The 25,726-nt window shown below is 37.5% G+C and overlaps 1 long non-coding RNA gene across 1 annotated transcript; it reads left to right on the forward strand.

Annotated features, from left to right (window-relative positions):
- The first annotated feature begins 558 nt into the window (after positions 1–558).
- LOC124553754 lies at positions 559–13,446 on the forward strand. Its single transcript, XR_006968129.1, has 3 exons — positions 559–694; positions 2,639–2,726; positions 12,724–13,446. It is a non-coding gene; the product is annotated as an uncharacterized LOC124553754 (long non-coding RNA).
- Positions 13,447–25,726: the final 12,280 nt, after the last annotated feature.

Below are 25,726 nucleotides of genomic sequence, written 5' to 3' on the forward strand. Positions count from 1 at the left end.
TGAGAGTCTCTGTTTTCGTTAGTAGTATTATTTTTAAAATTTAGATATACAGTATATACTTTTCGCAATATTGTTTTAGTTGATGCTTTGTTATGTAGCCGATTGGGTGAATAATGTTTTTTTTTTATTTATTTATGTGACCATAGGATCCATAAATACTGTAGAATTATTTGTAGATTTCGAAACCATACTTGCAACTATGAAAAAATTAATAAAAAACACATAGTTTCCCATACGACTTTCATGAAACAGCGAGGTGGCGCAGTTATAGCACAATGAACTCGCATTCCGGAGGACCACGGTTCAAACCCGAGTCCATGTTTCCTGATTGGGTTTTCAGTGACTTCCCTAAATCGCTTCACGCAAATGCCAGGACAGTTCTTTTGAAAAGGCACGGCCGACTTACTTCAGCAACGGGACCGATGACCTCACTGTTTGGTCCCCTCCCCAAAATTAACCAACAAACGACTTTAATTTTTTTCCTAGCAGATATGCAGCTCTGATGCCAAGAATGTTAGAACGACCTCCGTGGTAGGTTCTTTCTTCCGCATTGATTGGCTTTGACCACAGCAGCAGATGACTTTAGTAGTTAGTGTCATGCGTTCGTAAGGTATTGTGTTGCGTTTTCTGTGTAATATGTAAGTGATTTGATGGTGTGGACAGGAAATCACGGAAAGACACATATTTGAGTGTGGTACTGAGTCAATGCCTAATTTTTATTATCATTACAGCTAACTGCCTCGAATGAAGTAGTTTGCCAATGCCTTGTTATGATGCTACAGTAACTGTTCGTACAAGTATTATATTAGTTTAATTTCATTCATTGGGCATATTTGAACGATACGTTTGGTCCGCATTTAGTTCTTGTATCAATTTTGGCGCTTGTGGTTATGGTTTGAGATAGCCTTAGAATTTGGTAAGTAATTATTTCAGGTTATGTGTATCAGAACCAAACACTTCTTATTTTCAGTGAGCTTGTGTTTCCGCATTGCGAGCAGGAGGTGACTAGTGTTTAGACAAACATATTAGCGCACATTACGTACCTGTGCTGTTAGGCAATTACGAAAAATACCAGATGGACGCGTGGGCATGTAATGTGCTTGCTGTTTTAGTTCTGTCCGACAACATTGATAAATGTTTCCCGTGATTTAGCAAAAGAACCGCCAGAAATTTTGATGTGTTGTCTGCAATTGCCGGAAAAGTGTCTATATGCTGTGGTGGTTAGAGAAAGTGAAGGTCAATGTGAAATACTTTGTCATGGACGAAAAAACGCCCTCATGAAGTTCACACACACACACACACACACACACACACACGCTGCATTCATGTTATATTTACTTGCGTTGTGCATGCGAAATTCGGTAACAATATTTGTGAAGGAAGGAATAGGGACAGTAAGAGCTTACTGTAATCTGATCTGTAGTGCGCCAGGGTTGTAGCGCAGACAGTTGTACTGCCGATAAATCAGATTCGTTAGCACACGTTAATACAGAGTATCAGGGATTGGTTATGTTGGTATGAAATAGAATGCTGTAGAGGGAATTCATTGTGTAGCGTTTTCCATGGATTTTCAATGTCCCTATGTGCTCCATAGTTTAGTAAATAGTGTTAACTGCTGTTTGTAGTAATGTGGAAGGATATAGGAAATGTAATTGACTTTGTAAGGCCTAATGGGTATGTGCAATTGCCACTGACAAAAGCATCCCAAAACACAGAACATTGTCATGGGACGCTTATGAGAAAGTAATTTCACTAAGTCTTGTTAGAGGAATTTACTCGTTGTTAAATCTTGACAGTCAAGAATCATTTATTTTTCTATGCAACGTGCAGGCAGCAGTGTGTGTTTTTTAGGGACTGGGTAACGATTGCAGCATTGCTGTATATTGAGTTGATAATGTTGAATATAGATGACTGTATAAGAAAACAGTTGTTAAAAATACATACTAAACTGACTGAAAAAAAGAAAGTTCTGTCTGTATGGGTGGATTTTCATGTTCTGCTTTTCTGAATGCCATGAGCAAATATGGGTTTATAGATTGATTGAAAATGCAGCCAGTATGATTGAGAAATAATTCTTTTCTGTTCTTGCACACGTTGCTAAGAACATAATTATAAACCTCTTACGTTATTCTATATATTAAGGAATTTGCAGGATACATTGACAGGCTTCGATATAGCTCGAGACTCATTTTAATCTTTTATTCTTCATACGAAAAATTGTCTACAGTAAATAGATTTGTCTGGTAAACTCACTTTATCTTAGTTGCTTCACATGACAGTTAGAAATTTATGTGGAAAAAGAAAGATAAGTCAGCTACCATATTCAGAATAAGACTGATTACCACAAGCAAATGCTACTAAGTAACAGCAGTATCTGAAAGTCATTTGTTTCCATTGTGTACGGGGTTTTTGTTTTCTCTCAAATTGAGTTTTGTTTTCCATTAATGACACTGAGGCTTCAGAGTCCTCATAACCAGCAAGTTGTAAATTAGTTCATTTTGTCAGTTTCTTTGTCCCTCAGCCATTTTTAAATTTTTCTTATGCATCGACTCATTTGCTGCAGCCAGAAAATACTGCCTGTGCACTATGTCGAATAATGACACTGTAAACATATCACTTTTGCTTTCTTGTTTTTCAGTGGTTTAGGAGGGCAATCATGGACTGCAAGGGAACTAGTTGGGTGAAAAAAAAAGAAGAATGAAATATATGCTGAACCAGAATCCTTGGTAAATAGCTTCTTGTATTTTTTACCATTGTTTCATTAATTTCTTTGTACAATGTGTTGTGTAAACAAGCAGATTACATGTCCTGTTCGCCAGATGAAAAATTTTGGTATTGGCTGTTGGTTTTGCTTCTTGACCAAACGAAGTTGTGACTGTTGGCTGTGCAACATATTTGCAATGGATGGTGTCTTGTAGTATATGATGCTGCTCTCTAATATTTGTTTCAAATTTTTTGCAGCTTATTGTTAGTGTGATGTTGACATCCCAGTAGTCAATGATCACATGTTTGCTGTCTACTAGGAAATTGTCAAATGTTCTTGAGTTGTGATGTTAGCAATCACTTGTTACAAATTAATTTCCTGCTTTGAGATTTAGTTCGGCGAGTTGTTAATGTCTAGATTTGTTCCTTTTTTAGAAAGAGGTATTATTAATGGATATGATAAAGTAATATATGAGTGGACTCCATTTGCTAGAGTACGGATGATTTAGCTACTTCTGTAGATCAGTAGTATGGCTCACCGGACAAATTGATCATATGCTATATTTGTGGTCAATTTTTAAGTTGGCCAGAGTTGCTTTCTCAGACAAGAGGGATATATATGTGGATTTATTGCAAAGACAATATTTGGCAGTCTATTAGTCATGGTCATTGATGGAGAAATCTAAACTCATGACCTAAAATATTTTTATCCTGGTGTATAATTTTTGCTATTGTTCATCTGATTGGTTTTATGTCCTCAAAGTTATTGTTACCAATATTACCGTACTTGATCTGTTTTTGTTTCGTCAGTAGGTATTCAGAATCTATTAAATATCGGGAAGTGGTAGGGGACCAAGAGTTGTTGATGAAATCCTTTGAGGAGCTTAAATACTATTAAATGAAAGAGCAGTTGGTAGTATAATGTATAATCCTAAAAAGGAAGTGGTGGTAATGCTGATACTAAAAGGAAAAAAGGAGTGTTACAGTTTTAACTGCAGAATGTTCGAATGTTTGCAGTGCTCTTTAACCAGTAGATCTTCACATTACCACTCCAAATATTTAGTATCAAATAAATTACTTAAATGTTAATATAATCACAGAGTTAAACTGTGCGGGCACAAGTATGACACGTCTGTAACATACAACATACGCTTACAGGTTTGGTGATCATAAAAGATGTAATTATAGCAGAATGTCACTGTCAGCTTCAGGCAAATTAAAACATGCTGAAGTTACTGTTGGAGCTTACTCCTTGATTCAGTTTTTCTGATATTAGCAGGATTTTGAATTTTCCAGTGTGTGGCCATCAACATTTTATGGAAAACTCACTCATCGAGCTTGTTTTGAAAATATATCCTTCATTTCTTTCTTCATTAAAGCGCTGTAATTTGTTTTATGTAGCTAGATCAAAACACTCCTGACACACTGTAAAAATGTCATTTGCTCTGAATCGTTCATCTTGAGAGTTTCTCTAGAAGCAGTGAAAACACAAATGTACACTCGCGCTAGACAATGTCATGTTATAAAAGTAGCCTTGTCAGGTTTTTGTTAGCGTCAGCTGCCAAAGTCTGCGTCAAGTAGGACCTTCCTCACCCCCCCCCCCTCCCCAAAAGAAGAAAACCTTTGTGCTTTGAATTTCTCACTTACCTTTCTTTCTATGAACTTGGTGTATGTAGTGTCGTGCTCATATTCAGGATGTTCATTCTTCTAGTGGTATTGCAGTTCGTGCATTGATATCAAAATGTCAGCAGTTGGTAAAGGCAAGTAGTTGCAGATATAGCACACATGCCTTTGCTGTACCAATCACTTCTTTTTGGAACACCTACGGAAGTGAGGACTATATTGCACCTTCATGTCATGTGTTACATCTCTATTGTAAATGTATCTGTTTTTCCATTAGCTCAAAGCTGTGTAACTGAGCAATTGCTGTTCAAGCTTTTCATGTGAGGTTGTATCTGAACTTGTCCAATGGTGACAAGCAAAACTCAGTTGCCTTAGTTGTGTTTTCCAAAGAACAGAGAAATTAAAATCAAACATGGGAAATGACAGGATAAAGTAATGATATACAAAGCATGCGTTCCAACTCAACACATTGAGGAGACCTTAGGTTGCAGGTAGGTAGAATGACTTGACTGCTAAATATTTAAGCTTTTGGACAAAGTAATTCATATGAAATACAGAACAACACTAGGCCATGAACACATCTAATGTCAGTAGAAATCTGTTGGAGTGAGAGGTAAAGAGGTGCTGTGGGGTGGGAAGTGAGGGATAGCAGGGTAGGGGTGGAGGTGATGCTGTGCCACCTGTGGTATTTGTCAAGGACATGGGGGGGGGACAGAATGGGGCTGCTAGGTGCAGTGTTGGGAGGCTGTGGGGGGGGGGGGGTGGAGTTGTGGGATAGGTCTGTGCAGTGCTAGAATGAGAGCAGGGTAGGGAATAGGTGGGGTGGAGCATACAGACTAGTGAACGCTGAGGCTTATGGGGATGACTGATATGTTGTACGAAGAGTTTCCATTTGCACAATTTAGAGAAGCTTGTTATGTGTGTGCGTTTTTTTTTTTTTTTTTTTTAATGTGCTCCCAAAGATGGAATCTTTGCTCATCTTATCTTCAACCTAGCCTGCCACAAAAGACACCAATCATTTCCTTCACTGAGCCTAACAGTTCCTGCCTCTTTACCATTTGGCACCCTGCTCATCATTGGCAGTGCTATCACCCTCTATGATGACATCCCCCAACACCCATGGCTTTCTGTTACTGAACAGTACCTTTCCCAGTGTCTGACTCTCTCCTAACCTACAGCACCTTCCTGGTCGCCATGACCAACTAGATTCTAACTCACAATTCTCCATTGAAGGCACCGCCTACAAACAAATCTACAGCACATCAAAGGGCATTTGCATGGCACCATGTTCTGCCAGTTCATTCATATGCCACCTAGAGGATTCCTTTCTAACCACTCAGAATCACAAACCCTTCACCAGATCAAGATTTGTTGATGACATTTTTATGATCTTATTGGTTTGTTTATTGAACCTGATCTGATTAGGTCTATCAGGCCCTCTATTAAACTGGACCATGGTTTCACAAATACTGTACCCTTTCCGTATCATATTTTAATATGACAAATAGTATTACAATGATTTGGGTGTCTCAATTAGCAATGTCAGTGAATAATACTATGAACTAAAAGTTAATACTGGTAGTACTTCTACTGCTGCAGTTGATTCCACTAGTGGTGCTAGTAGTGGCGGTGATGAAAGAATTTGAAGGAGTGCAAGGTAGATTTTATTCTGATACAGTGTGTTATGAGGAAAGGAAATGTAAGGAGACTCCACCAGCTAAGAATATTGGGAAACAATGTGGTTGCAAGGAATATACTAACGGTCACACTGAGGCCTGCACAGCCTAAAATTTCCTTTAGAGTGTTTTCCCAGAAACAGATCTCCCATGCCTTATCTTGTCAGTCACAAATACAGAAGTATCCAATTCCACCCATCTACTTTGTTCCATGACATCACAAATATGGCAGAAGCAACCATAACACTAAGACTCCAATGTGGCGCCTATGTAAACATGACCACTAACATGAAAATACAATTAAAAACCAAAACACACACACACACACACACACACACACACACACACACACACACACACACACACACACACACACACACACACACACTCCCAGTGCACTGTGCACTTATTATTTTCCCTTTCTCTGTTTCTCTCCTCCCCTTCCCCTTCCTCAGTACAGCTTCCCAAAACTGCCATTAGCAACCCATACTGTCTCTGCCACATCCTTGCATGGTGTCACAGAGAACACATTATCTTCCCCCCACCCCTCCTGCCGCCTTTACATTGCTATCCCTCTCTCCTTGCCCTGTGCCGCCTGATACCTCACAACCCACCCTAACAGATTGTTGCTCATGCCAAAAGCAGATGGTCATGTCTCAGTTCTTGGAGACAGTGGCTGTGTGTGTGTGTGTGTGTGTGTGTGTGTGTGTTTGTGTGTGTTTGTGTGTGTTTTCTATTTCAGAAGAAGGGCTTTGTCCAGAATCTCAATTTTTAACACTCTCTCATTGTACATGTCTGAGTCAGTATAGAAAGTAAACGTGCCAAATTTCATGTTGATGGGAAAGTGAACTGGGAAAAACACAACAACCAAATCTGGAAGAAAAGGCCTCAAGACTGTTCTACCTCATGTGTAAACTGAGAGTAGTGTTCTGTTGTAACACGCTTTGTATGTCATATTTTGGTTCCTTTGTCAGATAAAAGTTTATTCCGCTGATATCAGTGACATAAAAAAATCTGTGGAATATGCTAGGCAGAACATATAGTGCTGCCTGTATTTGTTTACCAGGCTTAGAATACTAGTAGTTTTTGATACCTCTATGACTCTGCTGTTGGCATCAGGAAGAATGGTAAGGAATGTGTTGCCAGAATGCAGTTTACAAACAAGATACTGTAAGTAATGCAAACATCCACATCCCAAGGCATGGGCTAGCAAGAACAGGAAACTCACAAAGTGAATGACCTCAAAAGTTTTATTTATTATTCCCCCCCTGCTTCATCCACATCATTTTAAAATTTCAAAATAAAACTGTGTGATTGGCTAATAAAAAATCCATGTTACAATTAGTTGTATGGTGTGGGTATTGTTGATTTCAGTATTAAAGATTCTGGTTGTACCCACTGATTTCACTACACTATTGTTTTTTTATATGATGAAGTGCATTTCGTATAAAATAGTTACCGATAAGTAAATATAGATTATGGGAGTAGAAAATATTATTCAAAGTAGCAGCATAGGAAAATGAAGTGCAAGATGCTAATAAATTTTCAAATTTCTTGTCACTGATCATTTATATAGCTTTTAGATCACTACCGTTGAAATGCACCTTACTGACTGTCACTGAGAAGGCCACTCTGAAAAGAATGAGTCATTTATTCTTTGGAAGTGTCATAGACTTAAAATATGTGATAATTTTTGTAATATATCTAAAATTGTCTTCTTAAAGGAACTCCTGGCAGATTTTTTAAAATGATGAGCAAGTGAACCAACAGGTAATTCTAGAATTTGTGTGACTGTATGAAATGAAGCAGTGTTATGTTATGACTCAATTTTGGTGAATATAATATAGATTGGCTTGATGCACTTGCCCATGCTGGAATACCCTCCACTAACCTCTTAATCTCTGATGACTGCCACCTCCTACATTCATTTGAACTTGCTTCTTGTCTTCAAGCCATAGTATCCCTCCACACTTTTTACCCTTGCATATCCCTCCATTACCAACTTGACTATCCCTAAAAGCTTCAGAATTTGTGCTATTAACAGGTTCCTTCTGTTAGTGAAATTGGTCCCTATGTTTCTCTCTCATTTCTTGTTTCGTTTACCCATGAAATCTTCAGCATTCTTCTGTATCACATTTCAGATGCTTCCATTCTCATCTTGTCTGAATTGCCTATCATTTATGTTTGACTTCCATACAGGGCTCCACTGCAAATATCTTCAGAAAAGACTTCCTAACACTTAAATCTATATTAGATTTGAACAGTCCTCTTTATTGGGCACATGTTCATTGATATTGCTAGTCTTCACTTTATTTCTTTCTTACTTCAGCCATTGTCAGTTACTTTGATGCCCAATTAGCAAAAGTTGTCTACTACTTTTACTGTCTCATTTTCTAGTCGAAACTCAACATTGCCTGGTTTATTTCAGCTAGATTCCATTGCTTTTATTGATGTTTGTCACACAATCTCCTTTAGTGATGATATCCAATTTTGCTCTTCCAAGTTTTACCTCCCACACATCCCTTCATTGACAGTTTCAAGATGTCTGTTTTGTTTGATAGAATTATATTGTCATTGGTAAACACACAGTTTGCTTTACTTTCTTCCAGATTTCCTTCATGTCTTCGTCGTACAGAGTGCATATCAGATGTAGGCTACAAGCCTGTCTCATTTCCTACTCAATGCTTCCCTTTCATGTCTTTAAAGTCGTACAACTGGTGCCTGGTTTCTGTGCAAGTTGCAAGCAAACTTTTGCTTCCTGTCTACGTATTCTGCTGCTGCCCAAATTCCAAAGAGTGCAGTCAACTCCACATACTCAAAAGCATTTCAGTAAATCTGCAAAAGCTGTAAACACAATTTTGTCTTTCTTTAACTCGTCTAAGGTAAGCCATAGTATCAGTATTGCCTTGTGTTACATGTTCCTTGTACCCAAAGTGATCTTATGTAAGGTTAACCCTCTAAAAGCTTTTCCATTCTTGCAAGCATGTCATATTAATCTGATAATATTCATACCTGTTAGCACCTGCCTTTCTTCAAATTTGAATTATTACATTCTGGTTGATGTATGACTGCAAGTCAACTATCTCATATCTTGCACGAAAGTGGAATAATTTTGTCATGGATGGCTTTCCCATGTATCCCAATAATTCTGAGGGAATGTCACCAACTGCAATGGCCTTGGTACTACTTCGCTCTTTCAGTGCTGTATCAAATTCTGGTCATGTTATGATATCTCTGGTCTTCTCTGCAACTACTTTTGGAGCAAGTTTGTTCCCCTTTGCCCCACGACCATTCTTGTTTAGCCATATTGCGTCTTCTGTCAACATCATTCCAGTAATGTCTGTATTCCCTTTTGTCTGCTTAAATAGCTACATGTTTGTATTTGCTCTTTGCATCAATTAAATTCAGTATCTCATGAGTTGTGAAGGTATTCCTGCTAGGCCTTACTTTTTACCTATGTTTCCTCCTGCTTCAGTGTTTCATCTCAAAGCTGCCTATTCATCACCCAGTGTAAACTTACCCTCTATCACTTTTTGCCTAATGCTCATTTTCAAACCATCAATGAGTTTTGGTTCATTCAAGTTTATCCAAATGCCATTTACTTACATTCTACTTTTACCATTTCTTCCAAATTACTCTGCAGTTAATAAAAACAACTCTAGCCAGAGTCCACATCTATCACTGGAAATGTTTTGTAGTTTAGAATCCTGTTTTGAAATCTTTGTTTTTGACATTACATAATCTGTTTGAAACCTTTTGGTTTCTCCATGTTATTCCACATACACAAGCTTCTTTCACGATACTTGAAATAAGTGTTTGCAGTGACTAATTCATGCAATGTGCAAAATTCTACCAGGTGGCTTCCCCCTTTGTCATTTGTGCCATTGGATGTTCTCGTAACTATTTTACATCCTGTTCTTACTATCGAATTTCATTACCTTCTAGAATTGGCTGTCATCTTCCTTAGATATTGAATAATTACTCATCAAACTTTTTCCTATTTTATTATTCTGCTGGTCTGGTTGCCATACAAATTTCTACCATTGTTGTATTTTCTTCATGCCTATTTCAGCTATAGTAATTCAGTGACATTGCTGTTGATAATAGCTTACTCATGTTACTATTTTCTTGCTCACTACTAGGGCTCTCCCTGCATGATCCCTATTCGATTTTTTGTTGATAATCTTGTACTGATCTGACCAGAACTCTCATCCTTTCTGCCACTGCACTTCAGTTCGTACAACAACTGAATACAACCTATCCATTTTTGCTATTTATTGTGTGTGTGTGTGTGTGGGGGGGGGGGGGGGGGGGGTTGAGGTTTTCGGGTGCTAAACAGTGTGGTCATCAGCGCCCAACTGGTTTCGTGCCACTCTCCATACTACCCTATCCTGTGCAAGTTTCATCATCTCAAATGTACTGCAGTCTACATCCTTCTGAATCTGCTTAGTGTATTCATCTCTTGGTCTCCCTCTTTGACTTTTATCCTCCACGCTGCCCTCCTATACTAAATTGGGGATCCATTGATGCCTCAGAACATGTCCTACCAACCGATCCCTTCTTCTAGTCAAGTTGTGTCACAAATTCATCGTCTCCCGATTCTATTCAGTACCTTCTCATTAGTTACATGACCTACCCATCTAATCTTCAGCATTCTTCTGTAGCACCACATTTCAAAAGCTTCTGTTCTCTTACACACACACACACACACACACACACACACACACACACACACACACATGCAGAGAGCTGAGACCACACTGCCAAGCTGTGGTCTCAGCTCTCTGAGACTGCGATCATGCGAGGGTGCACATGTCTACCGCTGACAAAGGCCTTAATGGCCGAAAGCCTTAATTGTGTGAATCTTTTTTTATTGTGCCTATCGCGACTCAGCATCTCCGCTATATGGTGAGTAGCATCTTTCCTTCTCTGGTATTGTTACATTCCATCCTGGGTTTTCCATTGTTTGATGTTTGCTTCTATTCTATTCTTGTTTAAACTGTTAGTCGTCTGTGTTGTCCACTTCCATACGAGACTACACTCCATACGAATACTTTCAGAAAAGACTTCCTGACACTTAAATCTATACTTGATGTTAACAAATTTGTCTTCTCGAGAAAAGCCTTACTTGCCATTGCCACCCTACATTTTGTAATCCTGTCTACTTTGACCATCATCAGTTATTTTGCTCCCCAAATAGGAAAACTCATGTACTACTTTGTGTCTCATTTTCTAATCTAAATCCCTCAGCCTCACTGATTTAACTCGACTACATTCCATTATCCTCATTTTGCGTTTGTTGATGCTCATCTTTTATTCTCCTTTCAAGACACTGTCTCTGACAAAATTACAATGCCATCGGCGAACCTCAAAGTTTCTCCATGGATTTTAATTTCTGCTTCAAATTTTTCTTTTGTTTTCTGAACTGCTTGCTCACCACCAGTGATAGGCTACAACCCTGTCTCACTCCCTTCCCAACTGCCCTTTCCCTTTCATGCCCCTTGACTCTTATAACTGCCATCAGGTTACTGCACATATTGTAAATAGCCTTTTGTTCCCTGGGTTTGACCTCTGCAACCTTCATAATTTGAGAGAGAGTGTTAAAGTCAACATTATAAAAAGGTTTCCCTAAGCCTACAAATGCTAGAAATATATGTCTGCCTTTCCTTAATCTGTATTCCAAGACAAGTTGTAGGGTCAGTATTGCCTTATGTTTTCAAACATTTCTATGGAATCCAAACTGGTTTTTCCCAAGGTCAGCTTCTACCAGTTTTTCCATTCATCTGTAATGTATTCGTGTTAGTATTTTGCAGCCAAGACTTACCAAACTGATCGTTTGGTAATTTTCATGTCTAGTTTGGTAATTTTTATGTCTGTCAACACCTTCTTTCTTTGGGATTGGAATTATTATATTCTTCTTGAAGTCAGAGGGTATTTCACCTATCTCTTACATTCTACTCACCACATGGTAGAGTTCTGTCAGGTATGGCTCTTCGAAGGCTATCAGTAGTTCTAATGGAATGTTGTATATTTGCAGGGCCTTGTTTCGACTCGGGTCTTTCATGGCTTTGTCAAACTAGTCACACAGTATCATTTTTCCCATTTCATCTTCATCTACATCATGTTCTATTTCCATATATTGCCCTCCAGTACATCGCCCTTCTATAGTCACTCTATATAATCCTTCCACATTTCTGCTTTCTCTTCTTTGCTTAGAACTGGTTTTCTGTCTGAGCTCTTGATATTCATCCAAGTGCTTCTCTTTTCTCTAAAGGTCTCTCTAATTGTCCTGTAGGCAGTATCTATCTTACCCCGTAGTGATATATACTTATCCTACTAAGGTATGTAATTCACCACACTCAGATATACAGAGTGCCTGTCCTGCTTTTCCTGATAACATCCTCCTGTGTAGCCTCTACCTGGAGATCTGTATGGGGGATTATTTTACCTCCAGAATATTTTGCCTAAGATAATTTTTTACAGTAGAGCTGCATGCTCTTGAGAAGAAAAAAAACAAACACAGCTGCAGTTTCCCTTTGCTTTCCTCCACTTGCAGTATTGGCACAGGAAGTTGGTTAATGCTACGAGGCCAGGTCAGTTGATCATACAGACCATTGCTCCTGCAACTGCTGAAAAGGCTTTTGCCTCTCTTGAGGAACCATGTGTTAGCTTGATTTTTCCTCAGATAATACGTATTTGTGTTTGCACTTACTGTTTTCAGTATCGCTCACATGCCAGCAAGCCTACCTTGGCAGTGTCCGTGGTTCGTTTGGTGTGGGGGCTGTGCACTATTGTTTAAAGTGCTGTCTTGGAGCAGAAGAAATAGTTTTAGCATGTATATTTGTAGAATTACTTAGTTATCTGTATGAACATAAATAACAATTCTGCGATACTCTATTGGTACACATACAAAGAAACAGATGAAAACTGTTGCTATGTCTCAGATTTGAGGCTGTAACTCCTGGTTTCAGGATCAGTTACTTTAACAATTACCCTAACCAAGCATGCCTCCAGGGCTGCCAAGGGGATGTCAGTTGTGTGTCCTCATAGATTTTCATCTTAGGTTCAGGATTTTAAGGTCAGCGACCAGCCAATAATTTTGTAAAGCAGTGTGACACAGTTCTCCATAGAAGTAGAAACAAGAAATGCATTTGGCAGTTGGGTGATTTGTGAGTGCTGTTAAGTATAAAAAATTTATTATACAGTTGTCTGTAGATAAGTGCATATGATAAAAATAATCATAAAATTGGTGGTTCAGATAACACTGATTGCTACCAGTTCTTTTAGTTTTATTTACATTCCATATGTAAAACAAATGGTAATTTTAATTCATGCTGAACCATACTTTATTAAAAAGTTATTTTTAATTATAAGTTACATAAAATGCAAGTATTGTTGAAAAGTTACAATTTGGTACAAAAATGGAGAGCATCAAATGGAAAATAAAGAAATCTCGCAGAAATGTATCAAAATTTTTGTTTTAATATGTCGAATGTTGAAAAAAATGTAATTTTTACTAAACTGTTACAATTCAGTATTTGTTAAATTTGCGAGTTGTTAGTAGACATGGAAGTTACCAAAAATTAGTAGTTCTTACTAGAAGATTCGAACCAGAAGCTTTTTCATTAAGGTACTTTTGTGCTATAGTCTCAATTACCAGCAGTTGTGTTAATAATTAGGAAATATTTTGTAGTTGACAGCACTCAGAATTCTTCTGATCTTCAATGTCAAATTTTTGTCATTGTTTGGTATCTGCATAGTGCTGGTTTAGGGAATTGATGTTCCAGCACAACTCCAAATACTCTAAATCTGAAGGAAATTAAGAGGATGATCTGAAAGATACCCTTTTCAGTCAAGTTCTTATTCTTGCAGGGATGTGCCCATAATAGTTAAGGTGATAGCCCATAAAATGCAAGAAATCCAGGTTTAACTCATCAATGCAGCCAAAATTAATTTTTACATCTGCTGTTACATAGATTGTTCTCTAATATTAGGTAGTCATTGGATCAAATTGTGAATGTTTCTGATCAGCTTAAATCATCTGGTATTCAAAATTGTATTGGCTAACGGCATTACAGCAGAATTGTGAGTGAATAGAGCAACTGATTTTAATTAATCAGTGACTGTAGGATCCATTTTTATTCTTGCAGTGGAACTGCTTTCTTTCCAAAATCATATAGGAGAATAAAATTATCTGCTGTTCAGGCCTTTAGCTCCAAACATGTTTCCTGTGCCTATTCTTACAAACTGAAATGACCTGTGCATTTTTATGTTCCCATGAAAAGCCACTGTTCCATAAAGTAACACGTCAATTGCCAGAGGTTGTTCTGCAAGATCCACTTGTTTTATTTAATCTGATGGCTGCCACTTCAGATCTAGTGGTCTACTGTGTAAAAAAGTTTGGTTTTTCCTTCTCCCTCCTGTCCCCACCTTAGTCAATTTTGTATCTGTCATTTTAGTATCCATGCTGCAGCCAATAATGTGAAATGCATTTTTATGTTCTTTAGTGGAGAAACTTTGTAAGGCAAAGCATTGTAATTGACTTTTGTGTTAATGTCTTCTGTTTTGCTACCATGTGCATCATTGTCAACTTGGCTTTGTAGAGTTGTCTTTGATCCATTTTCTAACATTTTTGTTCAGAAGTTGTGGGGTTTTCATTTTTTGTTTCATGTTTTGCAAGATATTATCTTGGTTATAAATTAATGGAAGGCTGCTTATATAGGCTGTCTTGGTGGTTCTCATATGTTCAACTTCTGGTTGGCCATGGAGATTCAGAGGATTTAGCTTCATTTGTATTTGCTGTACAGATCTCACCTGTCATGTAACTATGTAATGTTGTTAACATTTGCAGGTCCTCACTGTATTCCACAACATTCCCCATGCTGGGTGTATTGGCTGTTACATCATGTTTGATCACCTTACCAGGTTTGTTAGGCAGAAGTATGTTCCTGTCTTTCAGAATTTGTTTTTAACAGTAGCAATCTGTGATGCTTCGGTAGTCCAGTGCTCATATTCCAATCTCTGTATTTAGAGAATTTATTATTTTGGGCATGTTTATTGCTAACAGAATAAATATTTTCCTGTTGTGTGTGTTTTCTAAACAGTTGCACAGGCTAATTTTTGGAAAACATGTTTTGTAGATTTTCACAGGAATTTTTGTTCACAGCTGTGCTAATGTCACAGGATGTGATTTTTAGATGAATGAGTTCAGATTGTCCTCTGGATATTCAGATCTATGTTTTCCATGGATTCTCTAAATCTCTTCAAGGAAATGGATGGACAGCTTCTGATAAAATGGCATGGCTCATGTTGCTTATATTTGCTCAACCTCATGTCATGTTGTACTTCATTGATGTAATTTTCCTCATCTTTCTCCCCATCTGAAGGCATGCATCTTCAGTTATGTAGCTGACAAGTATATATATATCCTGTCTCTGCAGTATGATGGAGAAATTCGATTTGTATACAATATTTACCAGAGTATACCTTAAGCATTAACCTACTATGATGGGTGGATGTTGGAACTCAAATGGTTTCTTTTCCACATCACATTTGACACTTTAAAATTATTTTTTCCTCTAATTTGATACTTATCTGCATGCAGATTTCAAATTTCAGTAACATGCAATGAGATTTATCTCATTGTACAGTACTGATTTTTCAAGATAATAAATGTGTTCTGTGGTGCATCTTTCTAATGGGTCCTCTGTATGGAATATCAGATTTTGTAGCTAATCATTTCTAGTTTTCCTTCCAGTATTGTGTGTATAATGCCACTGTTAGTTAATGAAACTCTGGATCTGGTCTTGAGTGCTTACACACTTTTCTAAGATTAAGAGGATTGCTTCTTGAATGAATGGGTGTGAGGCTACAAATTCAAGTGTTTTGGGTTCAGTCCCAAGCATCATCTGTCACTTTTTCACATGCAAATTGTCTATGTGGAAAATGACAGTTCCCATTCCAGTGTGAAGCTCTAGGTCCTCATGTAACTTACTATGTCAGTGAGTTCAGAAGTTGGAGGAAGCCAGTGGCATACCACATCCACTAAGACAATGCCTAATAGAGCAGTAAAATGTTAATAACTAACTCCAGGTTGTTGAAAGCTTTACTTTTACTTTGGGTTTGCATTTGTTTTTGTGACATTATACATGTATTTTCCTCAGTACCAAAATTAGGTGACACACACTTAGATCTGCATTTACCTGCTTATTGTCTTTACCTTTACAGGTGGTTTTCTAACCTAAAAAATGCATTCTGCAACTAACCTGCTCAAGATATCAGTTGTGTAGAAGTGCCCTTAAGAAGACAATCTGAACCCTCATCTTTACTGCCCAGGGTTAGCAAAAATAGTCTTCTGCTCTTACGTATTAATATACAGTCTTTAAGAAAGAAGTTGGAAGAATTGCAGTACTGGTTAGAAACTTCCAACTGTGGTATACTTAGTGTAAATGAGCACTGGCTATATTCATCAGAAATTGACCTCAATATTCCAGTTGGTTACTCCTTAGCTAGTAGTTACTGCAGATCAACAATTGGACATGGGGGTGTTGCAATATATATTAAGAATAGACTAAATTTACAATACTTTACTATTGATGTCACAGACCTGTGTATAGACACCATCTTTGAGGCTGCAGTTGTACATATACCTAAACATAATATTATTGTTGCATCTGTATATCTCACACCATCTTCTAGTGAATATGAATTTAGAATAAATTTAAAAAAAACTGTTAGTCTTACTAAGCCTAAATATAAATACCAAAGAATCTTAATTTTTGGTGATATTAATATGGATATTAGGGTACAGAGTCATATCATATTGGAATTCTTGGTTAGCCTAAGAGCTTTTGATTGCTATTATCTAAATGACAAGCCTACAAGATATAATGCATGCTTAGACAATATAATAAGTAATATCCATGAAAATAATGTTGAAATTGGAGTAGTGAAATTAGGCCTAGCTGACCATGATGACCTATGGATTACAGTTCCAGTCAGCATTCCAGATGAACAACACAAAAATGTTAGACCTATGGATGTGAATGCAACATAAGAGAGTTTAGAACTAGATTAAGGTCAGTTAACTGGAATGACATCTTATACAAAGATATGTGTGTGAATAACACAAGCAAATTATTTATAGAGGAAATTGCAAGAATATTTGATGAGTGTTGTCCCAGATTAGTAAAAAGACAGAATAATAACCGAGCTCATAAACCACAGAGACTAAATAATTGGTTTACGCCATACCTCAACAGCATCAGGATTATGCTTCTTATGTTTAAGGACAGATCTCATAACAGCAACGAGTACAAAGAGATGTACATTAGAATAAGAAAAATTTATAGATCTGAAATAAGTTTGGGAAAATGTGGGGCGAATGATAACTATATTCTTAAATCCAGAAACAGCTGTAAAGCTGCCTGGGAAGTAATTAAAAGTGAAATAAATAGACCAACAACTCAACTAGCTATACCCATAGCCCCAGATATCTTAAATTCACACTTTGTTAACTTCAGTTTACAACAAGATTTGTCTCCCCTCAACGCCATGCTTGATGCTAAAACTCTTTTAGGTTAAAATAAGTATGTAGTCCATAAATTCTGCTGGGCAACAGTAACTGAAAATGATGTTAGCAAAGCAATAGGCAAACTAAGTAGTTCCACAGCAGAGGACTTCTATGGTCTGTCAAACTATATCATAAAGAGGATATCAAGTGATCTTCTGCCCTCTCTAACCACTCTCATTAACCATATATTACAGCAAGGGATTTTCCCCGACTGTTTGAAAATAGCAGTAACTATTCCCATATTTAAGAAAGGAGATAAATCAAATCCAAGTAACTATCGCCCTATCTCATTAATCCCAATAATATCTAAAATAATCGAAGACTGTGTTCACCAACAAATGAATCACTATTTTGAGAGGAATAATTTGTTAAGTAACTCACAGTATGGATTCAGGTCTAAACTATCCACAGTTAAAGCAGTTGAAAATATTGTTAGTGATATATATATGATGGCTTTGAAAATAAATTAATCTCGTGTGCTACTCTCCTAGACCTGAGTAAAGCATTTGACACTGTATCTCACAGTACTTTGATCATGAAATTAAGACACTACGGCATGGAAGAGGACACCCTGAAATTATTAGAATCCTACTTAAGCAACAGAGTAAATTTGTTAGTGTAAATGGGCAGCTGTCAAACCCACAAACAATAAAAAGAGGTGTGCCACAGGGCTCCATACTTGGACCCTTCCTGTTCGTAGTGTATGTTAATGATATGCCACAGTATTTACCCTGTAAAACAGTCTTCTATGCAGATGATACAACTTTTATCAATTCAGGACACACTCTTGAATCTGTACGAGAAAAGATTAATACAGTATTTGAAAAATCAGTTCATTGGTTTAGTGCAAACTCCCTATTCATAAATGAAACAAAAACTGAGGAAATATTCTTTAATTTGAAGGTATCAAACAAAGAAAATAAGTCTGTTAAACTGCTAGGAATGATGATTGACCAGAAACTTAGCTGGGATAAACATATCACATACGTCTGTTCTAAACTTGCACATGCTATGTTCCTACTTTATAAGCTTAGGAGTAATGTCAGCCAAAACTTACTGCTGCATTCATATTTTGCTTATATCCACCCCCATCTTTCTTATGGTATTCTGCTCTGGGTAAATTCTCCCAGTTCAATATCAATTTTTAGATGGCAAAAAAAAGCTCTTCGATGTGTAGTGGGTTTATGTCCTAGGGATACATGCAGGGAACATTTCAAAAAACTTAACATCATGACAGTTCCTTGTTTGTACATCTATTATTGCTTACTACATGTAAAAGAAAACATAGCTCAATAGCCCCTTAGGTCATCTGTCCACACCCACAATACAAGACGAAACCACACAATTGATCTGCCATACGCTAGACTGTCTAAGATACATAATAGTTATAATAGAGGGAAACATTCCACGTAGGAAATATATATCTAAAAACAAAGATGATGTGACTTACCAAATGAAAGTGCTGGCAGGTCGACAGACACACAAACATACACACAAAATTCAAGCTTTCGCAACAAACTGTTGCCTCATCAGGAAAGAGGGAAGGAGAGGGAAAGACGAAAGGATGTGGGTCCTTTCGTCTTTCCCTCTCGTTCCCTCTTTCCTGATGAGGCAACAGTTCGTTGCGAAAGCTTGAATTTTGTGTGTATGTTTGTGTTTGTTTGTGTGTCTGTCGACCTGCCAGCACTTTCATTTGGTAAGTCACATCATCTTTGTTTTTAGATATATACATAATAGTTATAAATATGTAGGCCTCTAACTGTTTAATATGCTCCCTAAAATTGTACAAACAGTATCTAAAAGTAAATTTAAGACAACATTGGGTCAATGGCTCAAAGGTAAAGCATTTTACTCAGTTGATGAATTTAAAGATTGTAATATGGCAGATTTGCTGTTTTAACATAGAGAAAAGTACCTCTGCCTGTATTAGGACCTAAATTTGTATCAATAGCTTAGGATAATGGCATAGTGTTATCAACATGTATATGATAATGACATAGTGTCATCAACATGAATATTCCCTGCTTAATATAAATCTGTATAATGTTTTCCTTTTTATTGTAAAATTAATAATATATAAAATTCCAAATGTGTGCTATTGTACTACACTAAATTTCACATGATTTATATATACATTGTTAAGAGAATGTAACCATCTTTATACTGTAATTGAACTTATTGACGAAGCCCATTGTATAAGAAAATACTGAACGGCTGATAAAGATTCTTATTCTTATTCCTTCTTGACCATAGTGCCCTCATGGGCTTTGCAGAGGTACCCTATCATCTTCCACTGAATAACATAGGTCAAAATAGGGAGCCTTCACTGTGACACAGGCAGAGGAGAGAGAGAAGTTCCAACTTAGTGTCAAACCCAAGTGATCGTAAATAGTGATTGACACAGGAATATAATCATTGCTTTCAGTAAAGAAAAGAATTATAGCTTGTGAGTGGAGTTCTACGAAATGGACATGAAATTTTGTGGTGCAACAAAATTGCTTCATAGGTAGGGATTTGGTGATTCGCCAGCCAAACTCACAGGAACATAATTTAGTTGCAGATGATAATCTATCAGTACGTAGAAAGATATAGAGGATTATATATAAACTAGAAATGTAGAAAAATTAGGTAATAGTGAAAAGACATAAACTGTTATGAGATCTAATTTTGTTAGGCTCATTATTACTTGAAACATGTAGCTGAATAAAAGTACTCACTGATGATGGCAGAAAAATGCTGAGACATTTTTGGGCATTTATAAACAAAAAGTTGGCATAACAGGTGGATCATAAATTCCAGCAATTGTAGTATACATTACTCAATCTCACCATTGGAATACCACATCTCAGATGGAACCTTGGCGAATGCAAGATGTTGACATGCGTCTTATGCCCTGTACTTCTATACTCAACACATTATTTTATTTTTCTAATCTTGTTACATAAATAACTCAGAGTTGCTAGTATCATTTGTTGGAAAGATAATGTAGTGATATGCATCAACTTCTCCACAGTGGTGTCACCACATTTATTCATAGTGGTGTGTATCACTACACAAGGGTGCTGTGTGTCCGAGTCTCACTCTTCTGACACTGAAGAATTTCACAGTGAAGAGCAACCCCTCACTTCTTGGTTGGATGCTGCAGTGAGGCATTCTTGAGTTCCAAATAAGTGAGTTGCATTGGTTTGGGTGTCCAATCAACAGTAATCTGCTCATCATGCAGCCAGTACCCTCCCTTTCCTTTTGACTCAAGACAAACCAGCAAGGTCAAGAACACTGGAAAGCTTATGGGCCTGTGCCATCTTGACGGGAACCAGGGGCCTCTGTCATTCCTTAGTCCTAGCCATGGAGACCTGGTAAGTGCAGGTACTTTAGATGGACATACGTTACCTTCAAATGGATTTTGTGTGCCCCCATTAATAATAGTTCCTCAAGTCAACAACTCCTGTGGACAGGTTTATTAGCTAAACTTCACAAACAGTGGTCCACACACTGCACTAGTTAATGGTACCAAGTAGATATTTGTAACATGTCTCTGGACCAGATTGTTGGCAGCCAATGGGAGGATATTACATCATAGGCAATGCACAGCTGTTAACCATCTCAGTCCTGCCATTAACATACAAACTAATCATTTTGTGGATGGCCTTTACTTCACAGCATGCTTTTGATACATGTTGACAATTCTGCTAATGTAATATAATCATATTTGTATCTACACAGAACACATGTGCAACTTTGATTTTGAAATTTTATTAACTTTATCTGATATACACTCCTGGTTTTGGTGAGTGGTATTGTCTGCATAGTTGTATCTTTATGTTCTTCTGCTGCTTGCAAGAGGTTCTTGTATTGGCGTGTAGAGCAGTGTTCACTGCCTCTCTTCAAATACTATTAACAGCTTTCTCCCAGAGATGGATCTATGTTGTGACAGACTGATATATAGCCCTCTCTGAGGTTTAGGCTAGGCTCAAATCTGACTCTTTTCCCTTATTGCCTGTTTTTGTCCACGGTCCTGCTGGATACAAATCAATATCGGAAAGAAAAGTGCAAAAATAATTGATGAAAACCCAGTGTTACATTGTTACTTTTTTTGTTTGGCCACTGCAAACAGGGTGTTTCCCTGAAAATTCACTTTGATCCCACTCTAACATCTGATACGTCAAGGTAGTTGTTAGATTAAACACTGTTTGTCTTTCCATTGAATTAAAAATATGTCATTGGCTACACAAATCGGCTGTTCAGCCATCGTAACTTCCCATTACAGGCTGCAACAGGTGTTACCAATATACACTTAAGGGTTGGAGAGGGGATGGCCCATGAAAAAGTTGTACCAACTTATCTTGGATTGTCATATTTTCCTCCAGGATTGCAGATGCATAACTTCATTTCCTGTCTGAGGTGTTTTTAACTTTATAAATATAAAGAACTTTGCAAAGAACTTATGTGGCTTCCATGTGCAAAATAGTAGTGAGATGCATTGAATGAGCTTGCAGCATCAGTGTCTCTACATTCACACTGGGCAAAAACAAAGTGCCATCTTCAAACTTGCAGCTGTCAAGACATGTACTTGACGCAGTCATCTACATTGTGCCATGACTCACCCCACACTACTGTCAACAGTAGTTTCCTTATTGTGGTGGTTTGTAACATTCCATGGTGTCAAAAGACCCCTGTGTCATAATTATGTGTCATATGAACCAAATTACATTTCATGTAATTGAATGTTCTGCTGTCAGCCGATTCTAATGGATACATTCAAATGCCCAAATGATATTTGGAGTTTCTCATAAATGGCCAGTTCTGTTTTCTTCCAGATTCTATTTATACTATATTGATTGAAATAGGATGAAAGGGGGCTGGAAGGACTGGAACCACCCAAAAATAAAATTAACTTAAATTCCAGAATAAAAATCAAGAAATGCTACTGTGATGTCAAGTGATTCGATGTGAATTCCATTTTAACAAGTCATAGTTCTGACTTCCAATAAATATTATTAATATCAGGTCCAATGTCTAAAAAGGAAACAAAGTGAATATTAGCATTATACAGTAAGAGCTTACACAGTAAAAAAAAGTTAAATAGCAGGGTAGAGGAATAGAATTTAAAGCTAATCAAATACTATAACAGAAAGCTTAGGTTACATAAAACTAACTTTTGTTTTGTAAAATTTTATGTTTTACTTTATAAAGGAGGTAGCATCTGAACCAGTATTTAACATGTAATAAGAGAGCTTGTAGTTGATCTTGGACTTATGAAAAGAGTAGAGAGCTCAATAGAATTGTATTACTAGCTTGAAGCCATTGACCACATCACACTTCACCAAGCATTTTGCAGACAATTGGCCAGTTTCTCCTGCTCCTGCACACTTCAAACACGAAAGATTCTCTATTTGGCTTCATTCATACAGCACACAGTTCAGTTTAGTAATGTTACTGGAGTTTCTCAGTCATGCAATTGCAAATATTGTAATAGTAATTCATGTTGGCACCTACATAAACACTGTGAGTAATCAACATCTTCCATTCATTACCAAATACAGTGCATTCCTGTGCAGATAAATTTATTCAATTCCTCACAATAATGAATAAATGATGCATTAAAACAGTAGAAATTCTAAGGTTTGTCATAGTATAATTTGCTTAATGATACACAGAAATGTCTGCCTGCTTATGCAAATCCTGACGTGCTCAGTGCCTTGTGTCAATGCTGGTGACTGGAACCATCCCTGGCAGAGTTGCCTCAAATCAAATTACAACGGTGGCACACTATTTAAATGTTCAAATAATGCATGAAATGGGATGACAGTGGTACTGGTGAAAAGGAGAAAATTACCATGATATTTTACATGGCATGTGTAATTTTTTCCATGAAATGAAATGGTATTACATAAGTGCAATTTTCTTTATGAGCCAACTATCCACAATAACATGTCTCCCTTGCAAAATGAGCAAAATTTTAGTTGAGAAAAAAAACATCGTGTGTGTGTGTGTGTGTGTGTGTGTGTGTGTGTGTGTGTGTGCGTGTGTGCGTGTGTGTGTGTGTCTGTAATAGCAGTGGCTGCTTGGCAAGGATGGAATAATTTCTGTTGTTTGGTTGATGTCTGACGTGTCTGTCTCCAAATTAGAGTCTTGGTTTCAGATGTATGGATCAATTGGAATGAAAGTAAATCTAATTTAATGTGACACATTTTATGGTTACCAAATGCCAGTAAGTGAATACATGTGACCAATAGCTTCTGAGCCCCACGTGGTGTGTAACCACCAATCAAGTGCAAGGGACAGAAGCTTTGAATATGCCATTCTTTCATTTTTCAGTTTCTTGAAGGTCCGCTAAAGATTGTAACATCTAGTCTTCATATAAAGCAAGACCTAGAACTGAAACAGGAGGATGGCATTGAGCGTGATGTAAGTTTCCACGTTGGTGATGCATTGTGCATGAAGTACTGTATGGATATCATGAAATGCATTGGGTGCAGTAAATTTCAGTGATCATAAATGATGAAACATTAAAACCTAGGATATTAGCACTCCTCCAGAATGTTCACAGAATTTCAATTGACTGTAGGTATATTGTTCGGTTGTGTGTAATGGTATTTGAATGAAACTTCTAGGAAACATAAGTTTATTAACTGTAACCCATGGTAATTTTATTTTACATATAAATAATGAATTCCTCAAATTCGTTCTTGGAACAAATGTACCAAAGATGACTTCCTTGCAGCAGCTGTCAATTTATTTGTCTCTGTCAGAGTTCTATAATAGAAAAGATGTAAGATGTAAAGCAATCAACTGTAAGCAGTATGTTATCAGATAAGTATTGTATTTGTCACACTATTTCTTTTCACTGAAGTATTTAATGAAAAACAAACTGCATTACTGAAATTGTTTGCTCTGTGTAAAGACAATGGGTTTATCCAGTATGCATGGCATAAATTTACAGTGTAATGGAACATTTCTTATCCCAAACTGCTTGCAAAGAGAAAACATTGTGATAGCAAGACATTTTTGTGAACAGCATTAAATTTAGTACAATTTTTGTGAACAGCATTAAATTTAGTACATTATGTTGATAGTCTGTGAAATTCCATATTAGTTTAACTATCACTGCAGTGTACTAAATTTAATGCTGATGGTTTGTCAGGTCTCCAGCCACATGGTAGCATTGATATCACATGATGTTTCAGGAAGTGTCATATTACCCATCTTCTGGCATAGTGTAAAGATTTGTGGGGAGTGTGCTATTTATATGTGCCATCACCCCCCTCCACTAGACCTCGGGTGGCTTTGGTGGTGGGGATGGTGGCCGCATTCTGTTGTCGGTGTAAGCATTATGTCTGTGTCCACAGCAGAGGGCGTTGACGGTCATGCCCACGATGGATTGCTGCTATCGCAGAGTTCCATGCTGCGCTGAGTTGGTATCCATCTTATCTGTTGATGAGATTGTCATGAATCCTTATTTCTGTGGATTGTTTGATAATTCTTTCCCAGAAGCCAGATGCTCAGCACAGTACTTTCGTGTTTTCGAAGTTGATGGGGTGTTCTTCATTTATGCTGTGTTCTGCTGTGGATGATTTTTATGTGTGGTCTAGTTGCACACATCTGATATGATCTCTGCAGCATTTAGATATACAGTGCTGTGTTTTCCCAATGTATTGTTTTCCGCATTCGCATGGTGTGCTGTATATACTCCTGGTGTGTTAAGGTTCAGCGGATCTTTGGTAGAACCTAGGAGCTCCCTGGTCTTTGATGGTGGTCGGAGAGTGGTTTTGATATTGTATTTGCCCAGAAGTTGTGCAATTTTGACCAGGAGCAGAACCATGTACGGAAGGAATGCAAGACGTTCGTCTCCTTCTCCGTCATCTTTATCTGGGGTTCTCTCTGCTTCCTTCTTTTAAGTGCCCTGTTGATCTGCGTTTCACTGTAGCCATTTTGGTGGAAGACTTCCCTCAGGTGTTAATGCTCGGATGGTAGGCTGTCTTTGTCACAGATCGCGTGCACCCTATGTACCAGGATGGTCAGTACTGTTTGTCTCTGTGCTGGATGGTGGCAGCTTGTTGTATGAAGGTATAGGTCTGTCTTCTTCCTATGTACTGCATGGCCTAGTGAACCATCTGCCTTCCTCCTAATTAAAATATCAAGGATGGGGAGC

The sequence above is a fragment of the Schistocerca americana genome, chromosome 11, assembly GCF_021461395.2.
Source record: "Schistocerca americana isolate TAMUIC-IGC-003095 chromosome 11, iqSchAmer2.1, whole genome shotgun sequence".
Classification (NCBI taxonomy): domain Eukaryota; kingdom Metazoa; phylum Arthropoda; class Insecta; order Orthoptera; family Acrididae; genus Schistocerca; species Schistocerca americana.